General features: G+C 48.7%; 1 long non-coding RNA gene across 2 annotated transcripts in view; it reads left to right on the forward strand.

Moving 5' to 3' along the window:
• Positions 1–22,308, forward strand: part of LOC127690520 (uncharacterized) — a 67,798-nt gene extending 45,490 nt beyond the window's left edge. The window contains exon 5 of one of the 2 annotated variants that reach the window (XR_007979159.1): positions 20,397–22,308. This is a non-coding gene — a long non-coding RNA (uncharacterized LOC127690520). Of the gene's footprint in view, positions 1–1,636; positions 2,884–20,396 lie in introns of those variants that run through there. The other variant, XR_007979158.1, reaches the window with a different exon arrangement.
• Positions 22,309–24,398: the final 2,090 nt, after the last annotated feature.

The following is a 24,398-nucleotide window of genomic DNA, read 5'->3' on the forward strand; positions in this document are numbered from 1 at the left end:
AATAGTAGACTCAATATTGCGACACTGTCATCCAGAATAAGTCCTTCCTTTATTAAGTTACTCTCTTGGTATTTTGGTCATAGCAACATACTGAAGTTCCTTGGCTCTCTGCTCCTGGGAAACTGAGCAGTGGCTTTTTAGGCACATGGGCGTGGCAGGATTGAAGAAGCAATTCTTCCTTTTCCAGTACCTCAGAAAGCAATTCTTTTCCTGGTTCTTTTCCCCCAGGACATCTGGAGAAGTGGCGAAGCCAAGGCCTGTAGACTACAGGTTTAGAAACTGTGACTTGGAAGGGCATAAGCATGATGATTATGGAAATCAGAAAGTCTTCCTGCCTGGGCTCTGTTGACCCGGTCATAACGGTTTCTAATCCATGTTAAGCTCTGAGTCAGAGTCACCCCACTTCTGGACTAGTGGCCATCATTAGCATGACCTTGTTTCCCTGGACTTTAGCATCTTCAAATCTCCATCATCATTTCCATCTTGCCCAAGAGTTAATTTCTCTTCTTGCTTTGGGAGAAAATAATGAACATCCACTGGGGACATTAACCCCTTGCTACCACAACTTGACCTGTAAAGACACTGTCAGTGTGCTTGTCCTATAGACCTGTCCCCAGTCAAGACTAATGACACCCTTACCCTTAACCCATCACTTGCTCCTGCTTTATGGGCCTCACCATCCAGATTCTACCCTGACTGCCCTGTCATCACTTCAGTCCTGTCAGTAACCAGATACATCTATACCTGTACACTCACAATGACATTTTTCCAGGTTCTCATACTTTCTACACTAACGAGGTTCTCCTCCTCCTCTTCCCCCTCCTCTTCCTCCTCCTCCTCTTCTTCCTCTTCCTCCTCTTCCTCTTCCTCCTCATCTCCTTCCTCCTCCTCCTCTTCCTCCTCCTCCTTTTCCTCCTCCTCCTCTTCCTCCTCCTCCTCCTCCTTTCACTTCTCTACCCATTCATAGCCAACCTGGTTAGAGAAAGGGTCTAAATCCTCCTTTTCTTCACTTACCACCTGCCCATCAGCCCATTTCAATGGGGTTCCCCCCCATCCTCATCCTCATCCTCATATCCTTCACCGATTGCTCTTACCAAATCAGCATCACAACCACCATGCTGCCAAGGAAGGACCAAAGGGACACCTCTTTGTCCTTGCTTGCTTCAGTTTGCAGAAACAATGGACACAATCAGTAGCTCCCAGCCCAACACCTTTTCTGCCTGTTTTCAAGGAAGGAGCTCAGCTGGGTTTTGAGGGGGAAGGTTCATTTTTCTCCTGTTCTTCCTCTGTCTCCTTGGAGCAAGTTCCCCCTTTGCTCATTCTTTACCTCCGTGCTTCTCCAAGGCTGGAGTGCTTAAGCACCATTCAGGCTGCTCATTAGCATGCAGATGAGAAGCGCAGGCTCCACACACCACACATTCTGATTCTGTAATTTTGATGCAGGGCCAAGGATCTGCCTTTTATAAACATCCTTGGTTACCTTTGGGTTGCATTTTGAGAAATCTTGTCATAGTGGTGATGATCCTTGGCCTTGGCCTCTTCATCTTCCTGATTCTCATTTTTTTTTTTTTTTTTTTTGTGATCTTCTGTGTCCCAGGCCATCAGGTACCAACTAGAGTATGCTTTCTATCACCAGATCAGTGACTTCTCTGAAGCTTCAGAAGCAGATATCCATCCACCCACAAGACATGACTACAAGTGAGGATGTTCTCCAAAGCCCACAGGATCCAAGACTGACCTCTCCTCTTCCCAAAGCTCACCCATTCTTTTCCTGTGACTTGGACTATCATTCATCCAGTTATCCCAGTGGAAGCTTCAAACTATTCTGTCCTACTGCTGCCTCCCCCATAGATTCAATCAACTTCCAAGTCCAGAGCATCCAAACCCAGAATAGATCTAAATCACCAGCTTCTCTTCATCCCCACTGCCCTACCCCACCCAGCGACCAGTTGTTTTTCTCCAGGATGAGCCTGTAGTTTGGCTTTCTGTTCCTATACTTACTCTCTGCCACCACAGAAATGCAGGGACTAAGGTTCCTCTCCTTAGTACTTCTTCTGTGTTCAGGCTTCCATGATGTACCGACATCTGGAAAGACATCACTGCTGATGTCACATTAGCTCTTCCCTGGCCAAGGATTTGCCTCCTGGCAAGGTCAAGTTGCTATTCCTGTAGCCTAGCTCAATTCAGAGCTGGCTGGTAGAGGATTCTGAAGTAGTTTAGTGTGTGTCTTTGAGATAAAACACGAAGGGTTTGATGGTCAAATCAGATTCATAAACTGAAGCTCAGACCCAATATGAAGAGTACCAAGCCTTACTAATAGTTGCAAAATTCAAGTAGAGGGGCATATAGAGTATGCAGTGCTGGACCATAGAGCATTTCTCCATGACTATACACATAAGGTTGAAGCCTAGCCCAGATATGTCACAAGGGGTCTTTACATGATGCATGAGGGGCATCCCTCTCCAGAGGGAGCTATTTTGGTAACAGAAATCTCTACCTAATTCTCGGCTTGTTTTATAGTTTGGATAACCTTTCCCAGGGCACCACCCCATAAATGCAGAGGTTCCATATTTGTTTACTGCAGGCAGTGCTGGGCAGATAGGGCACATCTTGCTAAAAGCATTCCACAGATAAGAACCTCGATGCTTGCCAGTATCATTAGGGTGTTTGCCAGAGGTTCTGTCACTAGCAGGATTATGAGGAAATTGGACTAGGTCATTTTCCTGTCTTGCCTGGGGTATCTCTGGGTGAAGGTAGAGAATGCTTTGCAGACTGGCTGTTAACCATTTCCTTACCTGCCCCTGCTCTGCCCACTTTCTCTACTGGGGTTGTTTTCTAGGGCTCTGACCTTGGCTTCCTCTCTTCTTATTCTACACACACACACACACACACACACACACACACATACACACACACCACCACCACCACCACCACCACCACCACCACCACCACCACCACCACATGCAGACATACACAGAGACATACACAGCACAGAAACAACACAGGCACACACACAGACATATACACAGATTCACCCATAGTACAGATACACACATAGACACACACACAGGCACACATATACACATAGGCACACACACAGACTTAGACATACACACATATACACATAGGCACACATAAAGACATAGACACACACAGAGACACACATAAATACACACACACTCACACACACACTCTTTCACACACTCATTTCCTATTCTGAGGTTTCCTTTCCTTAGACTATCTCTGAGCTCTGCCTTTTACCCTTGTACCTTAGCCCCATGTCTCTCATTACTCATCAATGTCTTGATGCACCACAGCTCTTCAGACAAACTCATCACTGAACTGTTTGCCTTTCTGGGTTCCTATCTCCTTTGACTTCTCAAAGCAAGAGGAACCATATTTACATGGTCCCAGAAACCTTAAACTCTGGCGCTATACCTTGGAGAATTCTGCCCTAGGTGTGATGTTAGTGTTTTTGCCTTGACACAACCTGGAGTTACCTGAAGAAGAGGGAGCCTTAGTTGAAGGGGTGTCTGCATCAGATCATGGGATCCAGTCTTTGGATCCTTTACTTAGTTGTGCACTGATATAGGAGGCACAGCCCACTGTGAGCGTCATCATTCCTAGGCAGGTGGTCCTTGGTTGTATTAAGAAAAGCAGCTAAGCAAGCCAGAGAAGAGCAAGCTAATAAGCACCTTTCTTTCGTGATTCCTTTCTCTGCTTCTGCTTGAGTTCCTGTCCTAACTTTGCACATCGATGGATTGTGATTGGAACAATTTCATAAGTCAAATAAACCTTTTCTTTCCTAGCTTGCTCTTGGTCATGATATTTATTTACCACAGCAACAGAAGAATAAACCAGGACACTTGAGTAAGCTAGAGACTCAGTTTCCACATGTGTGACATGGTTGTAGAGGCAGTGTCTGACACACAAAGCTAAATGATTGAAAAGACAATGCAGACCATTGTCCATTCTGGATGTCGTGCATAGAAGAGCTCAGATCCCTCTTCCCTGTCATTCCCCATAGTTGCCCCGTGTTCTAGTATCTACCTTTTCACTGGCCTCTCTTCATCTGGTATCACTCCTGACAGTAACCTTGGACCTGCCCTCCTGTCCCCTTGCCTGTGCTCCCTCTGTAGTCAGAGACAACATCTTCCCATTATCCATGTGATAATGTCACTTGCTTCCAAATAGTTTATAAAGTTCTCAGGAGCAATCTCAGACTCTAAAATAGGGCTTAGGAGGCTAGAAATGATCAGGCAACTTCCTGTCCCTAGGAACTCATACTACAGCTGATGGTTATTGACCGTTTCATCCTTGTCATGCCTCTGTCTATCCAAGTTTGCCTCCCCACTGCTGGCAAGATCCCTCCCTCCTTTCCACCCTCTGAGCTTTTGCTCTGTTCGTGCCACTCTGCACTTTCCATCAAAGCTCCCCCGGGCTGTGCAGCTCTGCTAGGTCCCCCATTGAGACTTCCTGTGAAAGCCAGAAGCACAGGGACGGCTTGCAGTTAACACAATGCTTTGCAGAAGGCAGGTTCCCAGGATCCAGTGAACAGAGTGAGAGGAAGGAGGGAGGGGAGGGGGGGGGCTCCTGGAGTCTGGAGTGGCTGGCGGTGTGGGATGTGGACGGAGATGAGCAGCTCAAGGGAACTCAGTAGGCTGAGATGACCGCATTAAGGAGTTCTTTGGACTGGGAGAGCTGATGAGTTTGGCAGTGGACACTGGGATTCAGCCTTTGAAATAAACAGATCTGTCACTTGGCAAGATGAAACCCTTCCCTACCTCTCTTCAGCCACCCGAGGTCTCTGCAGGCATGGAACACAGCACACAGCCTCTGTCGTGAGGTAAAGGAGTTTTCAGATTTTTTTTCCTCCAGCCTTGCCTTGTACCCCATAGGAGACAGAGATCCCATCTCCATTTGCCAATTCTGCAAGAACCTAATGCAATGCCTGTGGCTGCTGGCCAGGTCTGGTCTGTTTCTCACAGTCTCCCCGCCAGCCTCTTTTGTGGAGATGAGAGGGTGGGCCATTCCTCTCTGCTGTCTGCACTGAGCTTCCTGCTACCCTCAGCAGTTTATAGGGAGGAGGTTTCAACAGCCAAGGAGCAGAGGGTGTGGACAGTCCCTTTCCTGGCTCAGTTAATTTCCTGTGGAATAGCAGAGACAGGGCAATTTATACTGAGGGGGGGGAAGGTGTGCTGAACCTAACAAGCTCACATGTTGGAAGCAAGAGAGGTCAAGACTGAGCAGCTACATCTGGTGAGAACTTGGGCCACTTTGACTCATTACCGAGAGCAAAAGGGCAACAGAGAAAGTACGCGTATGCACAGGGAGAAGATGCAGTAACCCCCTTGTGATAACAAATTTCTTCACGTGGTGACTGTAATAGCTCCTTTATGAGGGTAGAACGCTCATGGCCAAACATCTCTTGAGTTCTGGCCATTTGCCATCAGCTATTAAATTCCAACATGAGTTTTGGTGGGGACAGAACTTCTATCATTGTCCCTTCCTGTCTCAACTCTGATCTCTACTGTCATTTCAGATACAGCAAGACTCGGGGCCATTTTGATCTTATTCTCTCTCTCTCTCTCTCTCTCTCTCTCTCTCTCTCTCTCTCTCTCTCTCTCTCTCTCTCTCTCTCCTGTCCGTGTGTGTGTGTGTGTGTGTGTGTGTGTGTGTGTGTATGAATGACATAGCATGTGTGTGGAGGTTAGAGGACAGTGAACTCAGACATTAATCCTTTCACCTTGACCCAAGATTTCTTGTTTGCCACTGTGTATACCAGGATAGCTGGCCTGTGAGCTTCAGATCTCCTCTTGTCTTTGTCTCCTATCTTACAATAGTAGTGCTAGGGTTAGAGATGTGTGCTACAGTATCCAACCATTTTAGGTAGGTTCTGGAGAGTTGATTTAAACCCTCACATTTGCACAGCAAGTGTTTGGCCCATTGGGGCATGACCTCAGCTTACCATGATGACTATTTTGTTTAGAAGGGTGTTAGGGAAGTGTGGAGGTGTAGAACCAGTTCATATAGCTATCTCGGGCACATTGTCATCTTACCTGGACAGTGAGCAGTGTATGCACTCTGTATCTGGAGGGCCAACCCATTCTCTGTAGTGATGAGGTTTCTTTCCTCCCAGTTCTGCACTGTGCAAACTATTATGTGCCAACTGCTGATGCCTTTTTCTCTGCTGGCTCTGCAAGGGCGGGGGGGGGGGGGGGGGGGGGCTGAGCCTGCTCTGACGAGGCGAGGCAGGGAGAGAGAAGACAGGGCTTCACGCTCCCGGCTGGGCTGATTTCTTCTCAACCATCAGCAATCAAATCCGCATCACCACTGTGAGAATTAATTCCTCCTCAAGCTCCCCTTCAGAGAGGTGAGAAATTTGTATGCCTCCCATTAGCATAATTGTGACCCCATTTCTTGTGAAATGACAGCCCTGGTTTGATTATGCTCAGAGAGCATCCCACCACCCTGTCCTGGGCGGCATGATGAGAGCGTTCTCGCATTAGCTGACAAATGAACGGTCTACAGTCCAGGCTTTGCCTGTGATCCATTGCCAGCACTTATAGTTCAGTCTAGCTCCATGAGTCCAGAGGAAGTTCTACTTTACATCCCCATATCTGGTTATATGTGCAGCGAGAGACGTAAAATGCACATGATTCAAGTGTCCACAGGTATAGCCAGAAGGGCAGAAAGCTTGGGCCTGGGGCCTGTTCTTCCTGTGCTTTGGGGATCAATTCCCCTCCTACCCAAGGGGAGGCAAGGACTGGCCCTTCATACCCTATACTAACTCATACTAGGTTGTCACCCAGCACATGCTAAAACATGTGTGGCACACATCTTGGAATAATGCCCCATTAGGGAAAAGTTATGAATTTGAAATTATAATTACAGTGTTTCTCTGTGTCTCCTCCAGACCAGTTAACCCTCAAAAACCCAGGGCTGGGTTGCTCTTGCCTCCATCCAGGTAAGACCCAAGAGGCAGCCAAGTACACATACACAGGGCTGTCACATTCAGTAGCAACTGCCAGCTAATCAGCAACTATATATTTTGCATCTACATTGCCTGCACCATGAACTGTGTTAAGAGCATCGGGTGGACGTGGTGGCCTGGAGTGTGGCAGAAGAAGGATGCCTAGAGCAAGTGACCTTTCTCAGAGCACCTAGGACTGGGGACATGCCACGGGCCAGACAGGCTGGGGGGGGGGGCAACAAGGTTACTGGAGCTCAACAGAGGGGTATTGAGATCCACTATTTATGTTTTTATAAATGATGAAGAATTGGCTGCCCTCCCCTTCCCTCCCTCTTTTGAGATAGGATTTCACTATGTAGCTCTGGCTGCCCTAGAACTTGCTCTATAAGCCAGGCTGGCCTCGAACTCACAGAGATCCACCTGCCTCTGCTCCCCAGGTGCTGGGATCAAAGGTGTGCACTACCATCACTGGGTCAAAAAGTTCCCTTTTGCTACTGCTGATTTCCTGTTTGGTTTCTTCATTCCCAGGGCTACTGACAGGTGTTTGTTGGGAGAGGGGATGCAGGTAGCTCCAGGGGAAGAAATAAAAGGTGAAGAAGATAACCGTAGGCGCAGAGGTGGTCTCCCCTACGAAATGGGCGTGTCTTCATTTTGGAACTTGTGCGGTGTCACGTTTCTGTAGCAAACGGGTCTTTGCAGTTGGGATAAAGTGTCTTATGACAGTACATGACCCTGGATTATCTCTGTGGGCCTCACTTTATCTGTCAATACACAGAAGCAAAAGAACAGTCAGGGAGGGAGTGGTAGTAACAGAAGCAGAGGTCTGAATGATTTGAGTACTGGCTTAAAAATGGAGTAACAAGGCCAGAAGCCAGGGAATGTTCACGGGGTTGGAGGAGGAGTGTCTGTAGAAACTGCTTTCAGAGCACAACAGGACAGGTTCTCCCTGGAGCTTCTGGAAGAAAGGCAGCTCTGCAGTATCTTGATTTTAGCCTAGTGAGATTCGTGGCTGACTTATGCCTCCAACTGATAACAGTTTACTTTGTGCCCAGCCACTAAACGCAGGGCACTTTGTTGCAGCAGCAACAGGAGATGGATACAGGAGCAGCTCCTTCACACACTGGAAGTCACATGGAGTCTTGGGGTGCACAGCGTTTCAGAGTCTGGATGCTCTGAGTATGTGGGCTTTGGCGGCATAGCTTGGAGCACCAGTCTACCTAGTGAACAGCAAATGTAATTTCTCAGCGTCCAGGTGCTTTCTGCACCTTGTGATCCAGGAATGATTACTCCTACCCCACTGGGCCATGCCAGGCTGCAGCCAGGGGCGTCCAGATGGCCAGCACAGGCTAGGGGAGTGGTTGTCACTCCCACCCATTTTGACAGGTCCACATTTCACTTACAGATTTGATCCTCACATCTCCCAAAAGGGGGTACAAGTGATCCCCACCCACTGAACTTTGAAAGAATGAGTAGAACTGGGGTAGGATGTGGTGGATAGGATGTGGTGGCAAAGGCCTGGAGATGAAAGGTGCCTCTGGGTGTCCTCTGGCCTGGCCTGGAGCCCTGTTGGCTGGGGCTGGGGGGGAGCAGCAGATGCCCTCTCCCATGCCTGCCAGCTCCTCCTGGCTCACCGCAGACATGCAGCATTCTTATGCCCGTCCAGGGCTGCCCTTGCTCCTGCTCACTGGAGTGCAGGATCCAGGCATAAGCTGTTTTAGCTGTAAGTACCTTGAAATGCCCCACCGACCCCGCCCATCTGCACTGACCTCTCCGGGCCCGGTTGCCAGGTATTGATTTCCCCTTTAAATATTACTGCAGCCCAGGAGCATGTATGGATTAATTGATGAGGCTAGGCTTGTACCTGCACACTTCATTAACAGCTGCTCCTAATTAGTGCGGTAGTCATTAAGAGACTGACTGGGGTTTTGAGAATAATAGTTTTATTTTTTTTTCCATGACTCTAAAGCACACAATAAATTGGAGAGTGAAATGCGCTGGTCCCGGGTTGGCATGGAAGGCACAGGGTGCCTAGCGCTTGGCGTCTGCCCAGGAACAAAGCAGACACAAAGAATCAATGGCGGCCTAGAGTAGAGACATCCTTGGAGGCCTCTGGACTCCCAAAGGTGGCTGCTATGGTTGGGGCGGGGACCGATGTCAAAGAACGGGGCCGGGAGGAATACCTGGGGTGCTGTGGGCCAGTGTTCTGCTTGCTAAACGGAGACTGAGATGTTTGGATGATGGGCTAGAAACCAAGTGTGTGGACGTGTTCTCTACACACTGAGTGTGCTGCTGAGGTAGAGCTGCCCTGTTTCCCTTTCTAAGGCTCTTCCATCTTTATTTACATCATTCTCTCTCTCTCTCTCTCTCTCTCTCTCTCTCTCTCTCTCTCTCTCTCATTCAATCTACCTTACCCCCGAGACCCCAGCCTCTGTCGACAGCATGCCTGCTTTAAAAGGGGAGGAGCTTATCGATGGACTCTCAGGGTTGCTCGGACTGATGAGGCTAATCCCTAAAATGAGGACGTTCGCGGAATCTGCTGACTCTCTTGGAGCTTCAGTCATACAGATTCCTGTAGAGGTTCTGTGGGCCACTGAATGTGGAGGCTCCACAGGTACAGAGAATACATCTTGAATGGATGGGAATCGTCAATGGATGGTGGCCCTTGTGTCCCCTGGGCACCTTAGGAACCCATCTGGGAAGAGTTATCATCTTTTTCTCAGGTGGGCCTGAATCATCTGTTGGGTACATATTGTGGCTTCACGGCAAAGGCAGGATCATTATGCTAATTCATCGCTGACCTTCTCTGAAGACTTCCTGCTTGCCAGGGGCTGCTGCTCAGTGCCCTACCTGTATTAATTCATCTTCTCTTTGACAGCCCTGAGAGGCAAGCGTTTCTACTGATCCTGATTTCATAGAAACAGAAATGAATGTTCTAGCTTGCTGTGGTCACAGCACTGGGAGGTGGAGATGAACCCAGTGTCCCAGCCCAGACTCCACATTCTTCCCCACAGAGTCCTGAGCTTTTAGAGAGGATGATTTTCTGACTAAGGGACTCTGTTTCCAGTACATGTTTGGACAGCGGTTGGGTCCCCCAGGCCATAAAAGAGCAATCCAGGGTGGACATTTGAGGCAAAGGCTGCCCACTGTATAAAGTGGGTAGTATGTTTCCACAGCACAGCTGGGCCAGTCTGCTTCTGTCTAAAGAAAGGTGGGGAAAAGGCTAAGTCTGGAGTGGGGATAATTTGGGAAGCTGACAGAGGCCTGAACCCAGCAAATTACCTGTTGTGAGTGACCAGAGGGAGCAGAGAAAGGGGGATCATGAGGTTCTCTGATGATGTGAGAGAGACCTTGGTCCTACTAGCACAGCTCTGTCAGCCTGCTCAGGGGATAACCTCACTTAACACAGCTGCCCTAGCCTCTCCTGGGATTCTGTGAGGATCTGTTTTTCATTGCATCAGCCTCTTCCCTTTGCTGCTCTCTTCCCTGCAAGCAAAGAAACTTTGGCATAAGCATTCCTTCATCAGCTGTTGAGGAAAATGCTAAGTTAAGAGTTAAGCTATTCCCCCATCTGTCAAGTAGTCCCTTTACACAAGGACGGTGGCCTTCAGTAGGACCACTGGGGTTGACAGGAAGAACATTCTAGAAATGGTGTCTAGCTGTGCATGGGCAGCTCCATCACTCAGAGTAAGGACAGGATGCTAGATAACTCAGTGATTTAGAGTATCAAAGTTGGTTTCTATTCTAGTGTGGTTTCTGTTGCTGACCAAAAGCAACTTGGAGGTTCATTTATTAAGTTTGCAGAATACAGTCGATCACTGAGGGAAGCCACAGCAGGAACCCAAAGGCAAGAACTGAAGCATAGGCCATGCGGGAACATGGCTTACTGGCTTGTTTTCTTTCCATGACTTTCTTTGCTTCTCCCTCCCTCCTTCCATCCCTCCCTCCCTCCTTCCATCCCTCCATCCCTCCTTCCTTCCTTCTCTCCTTTAGTGATTCACTAATTTTTTATTTTATGCCCATTGGTGTTTTGCCTACATGTCTGTCTATTCAAGGATATCATCCCCTGGAATTGAAGTTGCAGACAGTTGTAGGTTGCCAAGTGGGTGCTAGAAATTGAACCCAGGTCCTCTGAAAGAGCAGTCAGTGCTTGTAACCAGTGAGCCATCTCTCCAGGCCCTAGGCTTGTTTTTTTATACCACCCAAGACCACCTGCCTATGGGTGGTACCACTCTCTGTAGTGCGGGCCCTCTCCCATCAACCATTAATCAAGAATATGCCCGTTGGGTATGTCCCTAGGCCAATCAATAGATGTAATTTCTCAGTGAGGTTCTTTTTTCCAGGTTAATCTAGCTCATGTCAAGTTGACAAAACAAACCAGCACACCTTTCTTCTCACAGATACAGAGTTAGCCAGGCAATGCTGTGTTTCCTTCATTCTGTGACTGAGTCCCCTGGGCCTGCATGGTCTTGGAACCCTGGGAGGTTGTTATGATGTCAGCGTTAAAGCTTCTTGGCTCTTCCAAGATTGAAGAGAGCACAGAAGAAGTAGAAATGAGGGTCTGGAAAGATAGCCCAGTGGTTAAGACTATATACTACTCTTGCAGTAGACCAAAGAAAATAGAATCAGTTGGTACAATACTTCAGAGGGAGTGGTCCACCTAGATGCAAGGCAGGCTGGGAAATGTAGTCTTTATCTGAGGTTGGCAAAAGCTGTCAGTAAAAGTTCAGATTGAACATGAAGTTTCTTATTAATACTCAGCACTGCCATGGCTGGTTGGAATAGAGCCACTGCGAATATATAAATGAATGGGTGTGGTTGTCTTCTTACCTGTCTAGAGGTATTTTTTTTTCAAGTAGTAAAATATGTAAGAGTCATTCTCAGTTCCTGGGTCAATTGAAAACTAGCCAGGGTCTGGGGCTGGATGACTGTAGTTTGTAGACTCTTGGTCTACAAGAAGGTGGCCTTAGTCTGGCCACAGGTCTTCTCAATAATCAACATAGGAGTTGCTAAGAGAGAGGTGTTTTAAGAGAAGCAAGGTGCTTCCTGCATCTTTCTTTGTATGATGAGAAAGGCAGAGGTCAGCAGGTGGGTACCACCCCATGCCATCCCTATTCAGCTCCAGAAATGTCAGAGAGGAAGAAGCCACACCTCGGTGGGAGGGTCATCTCAGATTACAGAGGGTCCAGAGAAGGTGTCTGCTCAGGACTTGAATGTCTTCTACAATGTCACAGGAGAAGCTGGCTGGTAGTCTACCCAGTGCTGGGGACCAGCCAGGTTAGGACACTGGTGGGCAATGTCAGCAGACAGGTGCTGGCAGCCTGTGGAGCCATGTCTAGTCCTTCACAGTGGGGCATCTCACCACTCTAGCTGAATGCTCCAGCTCCCATTGCTGCTTCCAGCAGGAACTACGCCGGAAGCGGCTTTGACCTGGACAGTTGGCACTTTTTAGTAATTCAAAGGTGACTTCTGCAAAGAGGAATGGGATGGGGAAATCATCAGAGTGGGTGCTGATGCCACTATCGGCAAGCGTACTCTCTCCCCCTTCCCCGTCAACTGGCAGCCTGTGGGATAAGCATTCACGGAGCGGAGCCAGTATCAGTTATTGAGAGAAATAGAATCATTCCGTGTTTGTACATCATCGAGCTTGGGCTGTCAATCAACCCCACCACATGTATTTTTAGCATCAGCTGCCAGTTATTCATCTGTGCCTCGGAATAATCAGAACCAAAGATAGCAAACTCACCTACGTGTGTAGACTCGGAGTCAGAGCCATGTTGTTTTGGAGTTCTGCTTCTGTCTGGGCCTGTGGGATGTCTGCAAGGCCTTTGACCCTTCTGGGACCCTCTGCCCTCTCATCTGTTACATGGTGAATAAGGAAGCCAACTGCTCGTGCCTATGGAGATGGCCTCTTCCTCCCTCTTGATCTCAGGCTCCTCGTGTGGGAGATGGGTACTGAGTGACATTCATTTTAAACTGCCAAGAAGAAACTGGATGTCTCGGGTGCTTTCTCAGAGGAAGGCTAAAAGGGAGGCAGCGATAGCCTCACTGGGAAGTTTCTGCTCTTTGAACACCCCTATCCTCCCAGACACTTTTACTCCTTCTCTGATGCCTTGCTAGGTTTTCCCAGGCAAACAGCATCTCTCCCTTTCCTGGGCAGTCATGTTTGCACTTGACCTCAATTTCAACCTTTTTACTCTTCTTGAAGGTTGCTGAATATAGACTTCCTATAAGCATTCTGGAAACCTTGACCTTCACCCTTACCTGGTTTCTACCCTGATCCCTGTGAATGGACCTCACACATATGCACACAGACACCAACACACCACACACCACACTCATTGCCCAGTGGTCAATACTACACATCTGGGAATATATCATTTAATATTCCCAGAATCCCAGGTCTCATCACTGACCTGAGGCCATACTTACTTGTTTGACTTTGCCCTGGCTACAAGAGTCTATCTACTCTTCCAGCTCTCCCCATCCAAAGATATGGCCTGCCATTTTCTGTTGCAAGAGCAGCTGGTAAAACCAATGTGTCAGGCAAAGGGACCCAAAGCAATCAAATATTCCAGCCAGGAACTCTGGTCAATAGTTGTGTCTTCTTGGACCCTGGGATGACATGGAGAGGACATCATCAGACTATTCCAAGTCTGGGCAGACATTCTTTGGAGACACCAGCCCCCAGCCCCATGAACTCTGTGATACAGACACGTTCCCATTATTGTACTAAAGATGTACTGATATCTGTCTTAAGGGAGTGGCTTTATCAGTGGACTTGCAGTAAAATGCATTCTGTGATCTAAGATATCCTTCTGACCTCATTAACTCCTGTTATGTGTGAGACATGTTGTGGTATAGGACATCAGTGCACCTTTCCATCCACTTGTCTATGCTTTATACATTCAGCCTAGTTACCAGACCCTGGAGACAGACACAAGGTGATCAAAGCAAGATTGCCAAATCACCAGAGCTTGTAAATCAGGACAAACACATGTATCAAATAATCTCAGAAGAGTTAGGTTTGATGAACTGGGGAAGGGAGTATGGGCTAGAAAGTGTCCAGACAACAGTGGGAGGTAGGGTTTAGAATGTTCCCAGCAGTGCTGAAGAGATGGTTCAGAAATTAAGAGCACATCTGGTTCTTGCTGAAGATCTGAGTTCAGTTCCCAGCACTTCCATTGGGCAGCTTGCATTCCAGCTCCATGGAGATCAAGCACCTTCAGCCTTCCCCAGTACCTGTACTCACTGCATGTATCTACACATAGTCACATACACAATCACATAGTTAAAAAAAATCTTTTAAAAATGGCTTCTCCAAGCCTAGTCTTGGCAGCAGTGCAAAGTGTGTGTGTGTGTGTGTGTGTGTGTGTGTGTGTAGAAGGATCCTTCCAGCCACTGTGCCCAGGGTGTGTGGACAGGTAGAAGATGGTGGGAGAGGACCGTTGTCCCTCCAGGAAGATATGAAGATGTGGTGGGTACAGTGGGAAGGGAGCTGCAACCTGGGAAACTAAGCAGACAGACAGCATCAGGTCAGCCCCATGTCTCTTTGGAGCAGTTGGAGAGATGGTGACCCCTTTTGTGGGGGGATGGGGGGAGGAACCTTGAGTTCACCTGGGGGAGAGAGAGAGAGAGAAAGAGAGAGAGAGAGAGAGAGAGAGAGAGAGAGAGAGAGAGAGATCTTAGGTAGTGATAAAGGGAAGTTGCTGTCAGCATCAGTTGGAGACAAGGTCCCTGCTGTGGCTGTGTCTTCCAGACAGACTGGAAAGAGCCTGGAAATTTGCAGCAGGGGCAGGGAAATTCTCTCCACATTCCAGGCCTTCTGCTGCCTAAGTGACTCCCTCCTAGCCAAAGAGGAAAAACTCAGACAAAACAGAGTAGGGGACAGCAGGCAGTTCTGTGCTCCTGTGGCTCCTCCCAACCTTTAGCCCTCATAGTGGCTTAGTAACTTCCCAGGGACCCACACGCTGAGTGCTGGTCTGGCTAGCTCTGAGTACTTTGGGCTTTTCAATGTTACCCTCTAGGAGAGACCATTCCAGCAGCTCCACCCAAACCATATTGCCTGCAAAAGCACTCCCAGTCCTAGCTTAATGCCTCGCACCCCCTGGCTCTCGCGCTCTCTGGAGGCCCTGTAACTAATTCCTTTATGAGCTGGTTTCTGAGGGCAATACAAGGCCTATGGGCCAGATCTGCTTTTTAAATCTCTCCAGTGTCCCCTGCTTTACTGCAGCCACTTCTAAATCCAGTGCCTATACTAACTTCACCTGGGCAACTGCACTTCCTTCCCTCCCTCCATCCATCCCTCCTTCCCTCCTTCCCTCCATCCCGCCTCCAGTGGATAGATAACCTATTCCACAGCTATCTAAGCCACAGACCTTATCCTATGATCCTCTTGTCAGCCACTCTTCACTAGGGCGGAGTGGAAATTCCAAACATTTAATAACATTTTGAAGACACCTCTGAAATCTACCTCTTGTCTTCTATTTATTTGTCACTTCACCCGTCATTCTTCTTGGACCGAATAAGCAGCTCCTAGGATTCTCATTTGGCCACATCTCTCTTGTAGCCTGGAACACAGTGTCACTCTGTAAAGATGTGGTAAACTAATGCACAATGAATTCAACACAACAAGGAGAAGAAACATGCTCCCCCAGGCAGATCTGTTTCCGGTTCCCTTAACCGGAAGCTGGGTAACGCAACCTGCATCCACACCATGACTCTCTCTCAAGCCCAAATGCTTTCCTGGTTGGAGCATTTGGTGCCTGAAACTCAGCCTGGTCCCTTGAACTGCCTCTAGGGTCCCAGCTCTCCCAGTCAGCCTTAATTAATTGTAAAATTGATTAAGCAGCCCCCTTTGTCAGGCTGGGCTGGTGTTTGTTTGTATTTTCATACTATTACCCTTTTATATTTCTCTGGGCGCCTTCAGCTCTCCACTGACACCTTTTATTGGGGAAATGTTAATTTAAAAATCATCTATAATGCAGGTGTCACAAATCAAAGCTGTTCAGTAATGAGTCGCTCTTATGTCGTATAAAAACAATTAATTAAAACCCTTTCTGAGAGAGCCTCGCCAGCAGATTTATGTTTCCCAGTGTCTCCCCCTCAACTTTCCTTTCTCGGAACCTCCCTGCCCTCAACTGCCTTCTGGAGGAGTGGATTTCTCCCATCTCTGTCCACGAAACAGAATCTCAGCCTGGCAGTGTGGGGAACCTTCCAGGTGTCAGTCCAGGTGAACCTCCCCTCCTACCACAGCGTACTGAGAGGAACTTTGTCACGGTCTCACAGCAATGGAGTGGCGGTACCAACATGTGAGCATCTCAGGTCGTGCTCTTCTTGTCCCTGTCGTTACCACTGCTGTCTTTCCTGATAAGGCTCACTGGAGGTGGACATTGGAACTTTTCTCAATGGTCTGATGGACAGTCGTGCTTCCTCCCCCTTGTTAATCAGTCCAGCACTTGGGCTCTGGCTTCCTATGCCTTTGTAACTCAGGCTGATCCTTTCTTCTTGATTTGGGCTGCTTCTGTCTCCATAAAATAGGTATGCTGATTTAGAGCATGGAGTGCAAATCCGGTATCGTCTGTGCCTTGGTAGATCTGGTGGGAACCAAAGAGCAGGAGTGGAGCATTGCAGGTCTGCAAGGGGTAGCCTCTCCTGCACAGAGGGAAAGCAGGCCTGATGGAGTCTTTTGAAGAACCTTGCAATTCAGTTGATGAAGTTCTAAGGCTAGCAAGAGTGCTTGGTCCGTTCTCCCCCAGACCTCAGAGCCTCTCCTCACCTCATGCCTGCACCTGTGTTTCAGGGAATGGTTCAGTGGCTCTGTTTTCAGGGTGTAGTTCAATTTAGCTTGTGACCCCTTAAAGCAAAATGGAATTTTGCGTGGGAGGTAGGGAGGCTTAGCATCACCCCATCACTGACTCTTTCTACCAAGAGCAGTGTTCATAGCTCTTGAGAAACACTGAGTTGCAGCTTGGCTTCTCTTGATTCTGGGCCCTGATAAGGGCCCTTCCCTGCCTCCCCACCTGCCACCGTGTACAGAGAGAGACTGTGTTATTGTCACTCAGCAATGGAGTGGCTGTGCTTGCCTCTGAGCAGATCGGACCTCGGGACTTGGCTGGTGCTGAGCCAGGAACTGTTTTGTGTTCTTCTGCCCTCTGCTCCATCAATCCTTGTGTTCAATACCCTGCTTAAAATATCCAGAGTGAATTAGGAGTCTTAGCTGGAGCCTGACTGGCATCTTGTGGTACCATCAGTGGTATGGTTCGATCCAGCGAAGGGCAACGGCTTGTGTCAGTAAGTGGGCTTCATGAAGGATGGAGACCATGTGTTGGCTCATGGCTGCTCAGGACAAGCAGACTTTCAAGGTCATGTGCACTCTTATCCAGGGTGGATCTGGGAAATCAGACAACACCATCTCTGCACTGTAGAAGCTCCTACTCGTAGGCGTGAATGCCGTCTTCACAGTGTCTGAATGCTATCCTCCCTGCTTCTCCTGAATGGCTGCCTTCATTCTTGGCACGGTTGGACCTTCTTCAGTCCACGCCCTCCCTGGCAGGCAGCTCCCACTGCCTACAAGGTGGTACTGATAGCAGACAGCTCGGGCAGATGCTTAGCAGGCAAGGATTTGCCGGGTCCACTGGTCCTCTCCTCCCTTTTACAAGCCCAGACCACAGGGAGGGAGTGTCTATCATATGCACTGCAGTGGGGGAGGCTGCCTGGAAGAGGAAACGCAGGCTTGGAACCTGGATTGTCCCCCTTCAGTAGGAACCTGCCTCCCTCCCCTCTAACACTGCATTGTAGAGATGTCTGACTCTAAATGAGAGAAGTCAAGCTGTGTGGCCAGGGTCCGTGACCCTCTGGGTGGATCCTCCTTCTGTCCCAGCCCACGTGGCCCAGAATGTCCCCTCTCCTGCTCATCTCCCCCTCTCCCGAGCAGGGCTGTGAAGTGTCTAATCCAGGCTTTTATGTGGCATCCACAATTAGAATGTCAAGATTGAATAATCTGCCTTTATCTCCCAGATGACAGCCATGTAGAAACTTCAAAAGAAACAGTTTTGCTGGCATCTAACGGCTTTTGTTAATTACTATATCCCAAAGAAAATGAAATAAAGGAGGAAGAAAAATGATATTTCTCTGTGACAACTTTGTAAAAATATCGGTGACGAAGCGGCGCCGGTTTAAGGGCTTTAACTATTCATGCGGCTGAGGGCTGGCTCAGGCTCAGGAGACTGAGGACGGGAATGCACACGTGTGCACGTGCACACACGCACTTGCACGTTGGCTTATTCAACCCCTTCACAGACTGCAGTTGCGGGCACCCTCGCAGCTCACCGGCACAGTCCCTCACCCACTCTCCTTTTCTTCTTTGCATCTTTAGGAATCTCTCCCAGGTCCTTTTGGTGCCAGCTGTATGCCGGGGACATAGACACTCAGGGCACCAGGGCACCAGGGAAGAAACACAGTGACAGTAGTAGTCTGTTTCCACCATCAGTTGTGGCACAGCAGTGATGTTTATGGTGTAGGCTTGTGGGTAGCTCAGGTGTGGGAGAGTGTGAGGCAGAACACAGGCTATGGGGCCAGACTTGTCGACTTAGGATGTGGTACTATCACAGGGCAATGCAATGTTGGGTAAATCACTCCCTCTGCACTGCATGCCCTTGGGCATTCCTCAGATGCTGCTGTTTCTGAGAACCATTCAGAGGGGCTCACTCCTCTGGTGCTACTGACCTGGCACTCCCTGGAAGGTTCATGGAGAAGATGGTCCTTGATTTGGGTTCCTTGATGGATAAAGGAGAAGGATCATAGATTGCAGGACGAGAAAAGTGACACTTGCAAAAACGTGGGGATGTGACATCGGGGATGGCATGTATGCATATCCCTTGAGTGGCAAGCTCTGGTGAGACATGTGGGATGATTGGGTATGACCTACTTTGAAGAGGAAAAGGACTAGGTTTTCTTCTTGGGGTTCCCTGTAGAAGTTGAGCTCTTGCAGGCCTGGTGTGCCTCACCTGGAGAAGGGTAGCAAGGAGTAGGTGTTAGGGCTCCAGATGACTCACAGGCCAGAGGGGGCTGTGCCCAATGACATAGGGTGTGGTTCTGGGGTCACATAGGGTGTGGTTCCAGGGTCACGAAATGAAGCTGGTGGCCTTGTCTATTCCAAAGATAGAACCTAATATGGGAAATCTCAGGTGGGGACTAAGATGTCTGGTTGACCCAAGGAAGAGGCAGGGCAGACTAATGGATACCACCCGCATGTAGGTGCCTGCATCAGGAATCAGACATTGCCTTCACCGAGAATACAGATACCAGTCCCAGGAGCAGGGACTAGAATTCTGCTGTGTCACCTTCCCCTGAGAAGGCATCTTCAGCCATGTAGGACAGGGCTTCTCAGGACCCTACCAAACTGAAACAGTAAAAACCTGAACTGCTCTCAACCATGGTGGAGCCCAGGAGTGGCGCCCCCTGTGGTTGTGGAGGGAATGCTCAGCACAGTCACAGGCTGGTACTATCTCACAGCTTGCCCCTCCCTTGTGCCCACTGAGAGGAAGCACCACTGGGACACTGGTGACAAGAAGGGCTTCTGTCACAGACAGAGCAGAACAGAGGTAGGTGCCTGCAGAAATCAAGCTGCAGACTGCATCAGTCAGGGCCTCTTAAACATAAAAGGGGATACTGTGCTGAAGGGGTTTGGACCCAAACACCCCAACCCTGTCTGTGCCTCTGGGCAACTTGGTGTCAACAGGCCACTCTCCAGGGTACTGATCGCAGGATTTCAGAGCCTTGTGTCCCCCCCAGGGCTGCCATGAACATCTTCCCCTTGCCCTGGCTGAGCCCCCTTCCCCTAGGGATCCAGTGCAAGGTGTCTGGGAGGGGACAGGGGCTGCTCCTCTCCCTCCTCAATTAACCCTGTTGAGCCTGAGGGGAGCAGGGGAGCTGTGGCTCTGGTCTGATCTCAGCCAGGTCTGGAGCCTCCCTGGCGGCCCCTCCGTCCGTCCCTGTAGTCATTAGTCTCCGGGCTGCAGGTGGAGTGACAGGCCCGCTCGCAGCTCTTGAAAGGCCTTTGTTTTATCACCCTCGGTTCAGATGCTTCAGAGCACTAGCAGGCCATATTTTAATCTCAGGTCTTTGCAAACAAAATCGTTAAAAGCAGATGGCTGTGAAGACCGCCATGAATATTAATAGATATTGAAAAAAAAGGACCCTTAATCTTTCCATAAATCTTCCGGCGGAGGTGGGGGACAACTCAGAGATGAGGGCAGCCGGGTAGACACAGGTACCCAGCCCTTCCCATCCAGGCTCTTATCCTAAGGGGAGGTGATATCATGCCCACAGCTGGGCATGATGACAGGACAGGAGCAGCAGGACCGGGGGTGGGGAGGTGGGGGTAGGATCACCATCTCTGATTTTACCTTCCCTTCCTCTGTAGGGCCAAGCCCAGGACCAGGCCTCTCCTTGCCACCCTGTCCTGCCAGGGCCGGCGGTGGCTGGACCCTTACCGTACAGTGACGTCATGCTATGCCTGCAAGTCCCCTCCCAGCCTTGGTGAGATTGGCCAGGCACATTTCTGTATTAGGAAACAGGCCCAGGACTTGGGAAGGGCTGGCTCAAGGCTACCTGGTTCATCAGTGGAACAGGAGGCGTTTGAACCCAGATCCGCTTGGCCCTCTGTGTTGAATCTTAGAGCTAGCTCATTCACCTGGCCGGCCGTGGCCAAGCCTCACCTGTTCACACATGGCCCTGGAGTCGAATGTTTTACCATGCATGATTCATTCACCTGGATTACACGTGCGTTTAACAATGGGAATATCTCTGGGAGGAGTGACCTACTGAGTGGCTAAGTCACCCAGCTGTATCCGATGCTCCCTGTGCCGAGGACTTAGCTCAGCTGTTTTCTGGCTCTGGAAATTCCGGTCAGCATTCGGTTCTAAGGAGTCTGTTTCCTTTCAGGAAAAATGCATCTAATGAAGCAATCCTTTGACATAGACAAGATGGGGGAGCAGGGTGGTGTCCAAGGATCTCAAAGACTGAGAAACGTAGTAAGGTCATGAGTCATAGCACACCAGCTGAGAGAAATTGTTCACATTGTTACCCAAGCACCTTGCTTACCCCAGGCCTGCCCACATCATGACAGGAGGGAATGACTAATCAGAGGAAGCAGAGAAGAGGCGTGGGTCGGGGGGAGACATGATAATTTGGACAGGGCGGAGGATGGCAGCAGGGGACATGGCTGCTCATAGGACCAATGGACCTTGATCCCAACCTGTGGTCTGCTTGGCTCTGTGTTTCAAATCTCACTGAATCAGTCTTTCTCCCCCTCCCCTCCCTCCCTCCTTTCCTCCCTCCCTCCCACTCTCTCTCCTGTTTCTCTGCCAACTGCAGAGAATACAAGCAGCATAGTTCTTACATTCGACAGATAGCAGGCCAACTCTAGGGACAGACATACACAGAAGCATCCCAGGGATACAGATGCAGCCGAGGGCTAGTCAAAGGAACCCATTTTAATAGAAACTTAATTTTTTTGCAGGTGGAGGTGCACATGTAGAGGGACAATTTTAGGGAGTCAGTTCTCTCTTTTGTGACTTCCGGGGAGACTGAATGTGCCAGGCTTGCATGACAAATGGCTTTACCCTCCTAAATCATCTCACAGGCTCAAAGCCAGCCAAAGGGAATCCATTTTAGACAGGAGGGGGCTTCCTTGTTCTCTCAAACCAGTTTAAACAAAGCTTAAGTCGCCGTGACATCCTGAAGACAATAGGGTCTGGGCCATATATGAAGCAGGTTAGGACCACAGAGCGGAGTAGGCAGAAGCAGTTCACAGGAGAGCGCTTCACAGGTGGCTGGTTGCTACTAGCAGGGTCTTTCCCTTGCCTGACTCTGTCCCCAACAAAGCCATGCCACCTGCCCGTCCCTTGGCCTGGTCCTGCGCATACATGCCTACATCATAGGGCACACTCTGGTGGAGCTCTGCTCCCAAGGGAAGCTTGAAACATTTCTTCAAGATGAAAAAGCGTGAATGAGGCCAGTCAAGAGCGGACATCTTCTTGCAATTCCCTGTCAACAAGTTCTGTGTACAGGCTTCTCACCGAGGCCATTTTTGAGGAAGAACCAAGGAACTGAAGAGCCTGGCAGCTCAAGCCTCTTTCCATCACTGCTGCTTGGAATGCAACAAATTCCCTGAGCCTGTCTACAAAGAGGCTGGGGCTTTGTCCATTTCAACAAATATACCTTTTTTTTTTTACTGTATAATTTAAGGTATCATTTTATTCAGGTGCCATTCAAACGTGTGCAAAAACGCTTGCATATGCCATAGCTATTAATGAAATCATTACGTACAAACAGCTACGCTTTATCAAGTCATTCATTAAAGGTAAATTAACGAGGGGGACAGCATTAAAATATTTCGCAATCATTACCAGGTCCAGCCTAACCCACTTTTATAAATATTCATCAACAAAAAACGTGCCTCAAGAACTCACCCAGTAAATTAAATTCCCGTCTTGAAGTGTTTTGCTTCTATTAATGGCATCGGCCGTGGTAGTTTCTTTGATTTGTTTTCCGGAACTTTGGGATATATTGTACAGAAATAATGACAAACTGAGTAATCGCTGATAATTAGGCCAAACCTATTATTCCCGTGGTATTTACATTTTGATTACTATCCCCCACCCCCTACCCCAGAGGCAACTTCTCAAATCCATTCTAACACAAGACAAAATAGTGAGGGAGTCTTCCAGGGCTGGAGAGATAACCAAGAAATTCACCTGCCCTGTGAATCTCTGGCAGCCACTCTGCTAAACATACTTGTGAGCACAGAGAGCTCACGTCCTCTCCAGAGGGTCCGTTTTATTCACAGGCCCCTGTGATCTTCCATCTCCTCTCTGCACGCTATGCTGTCCACATGCTCTGAGCCCCCAGCACGGGAGTAGATGATAAATAGACTTCACTCCTGTCTTCCTGAAGCCTTCTATCTTCAAGCTGAAGTTTTTCCAGGATACCACAAACTCCCTGATGCAAACTCTGGTCTCTCTATTTTCTTTTCCATGTCTTTCTACTGTGCCTTTGGGTGACCTGGGCTCTGCCTGACCTCTCACCTCTCTTTTCATTGGCCTCTGTTTCCCTCTGCATCTTAACATAATCCTGAGCTGCAGGTCAGGTTGGTACATTGACTATCACATGACCTCTGAACCTCTACACAAGCAGTGTTCTTTCTTCCTTTATCTATCTGATGAACTCCTATAGATCCTGTAGAACCCTTGTGTAGTATGTCTTCATCTCTGTGAAGCCATCCTTGGTTGATTTCCAACCTCTGTTCTGGAAAGAATTGAACATATTTCCTCTTGAAGTACTACACTCTTCAGAAGGGTGTGTCATCTCCCAGGACAGTGAACTAGGGTACAGGAGGTAGCCCAGTTTGCCTTCCATCTCTGTGATAAGCAAAACGGGGGAAGGGGGAGGTATTTAGCTTAAAGCTCATCACCGAGGGAAGCTAAAACAGGATTTTAGAACAAAAACCACGGAGGAACACTCCTTATTGGCCTGCTCTAGGGCTCTGCTATCTCTCATAAACAACCTAGAAACAAACTCTGCAGGAATGGCTCTGCCTACAGAGAGCTGGGTCCTCCTACACCAGTTGCTAACTAAGAATATACTCCTCAGACACACACCAGGCCAATCTGAAGGAGGCAATTCCTTGGTTGGGATTCCCTCTTCCCAGATGTGCCTAGGTTTGTGTTAAGTTCATGAAACTAACCACGACAAGAAGGGTTCATCAGCCCTCTATCTGATGTAGGATTGGTGAAGATCTTTTCCCAATTTGTTGGTTGCCGATCTGTCCTCTTGATGGTGTCCTTTGCCTTACAGAAACTCTGTAACCTTATGAGGTCCCATTTGTCAATTCTTGCTCTTAGAGCATACGCTATTGGTGTTCTGTTCAGAAACTTTCTCCCTGTACCGATGTCCTCAAGGGTCTTCCCCAGTTTCTTTTCTATTAGCTTCAGAGTGTCTGGCTTTATGTGGAGGTCCTTGATCCATTTGGAGTTGAGCTTAGTACAAGGAGACAAGGATGGATCAATTCTCATTCTTCTGCATGCTGACCTCCAGTTGAACCAGCACCATTTGTTAAAAAGGCTATCTTTTTTCCATTGGATGTTATCAGCCTCTTTGTCGAGGATCAAGTGGCCATAGGTGTGTGGGCTCATTTCTGGATCTTCAATCCTGTTCCATTGATCCTCCTGCCTGTCACTGTACCAATACCATGCAGTTTTTAACACTATTGCTCTGTAGTATTGCTTGAGGTCAGGGATACTGATTCCCCCAGATTTTCTTTTGTTGCTGAGAATAGTTTTAGCTATCCTGGGTTTTTTGTTGTTCCAGATGAATTTGATAATTGCTCTTTCTAACTCTGTGAAGAATTGAGTTGGGATTTTGA

Source organism: Apodemus sylvaticus, chromosome 8 (genome assembly GCF_947179515.1).
Source record: "Apodemus sylvaticus chromosome 8, mApoSyl1.1, whole genome shotgun sequence".
Taxonomy (NCBI): domain Eukaryota; kingdom Metazoa; phylum Chordata; class Mammalia; order Rodentia; family Muridae; genus Apodemus; species Apodemus sylvaticus.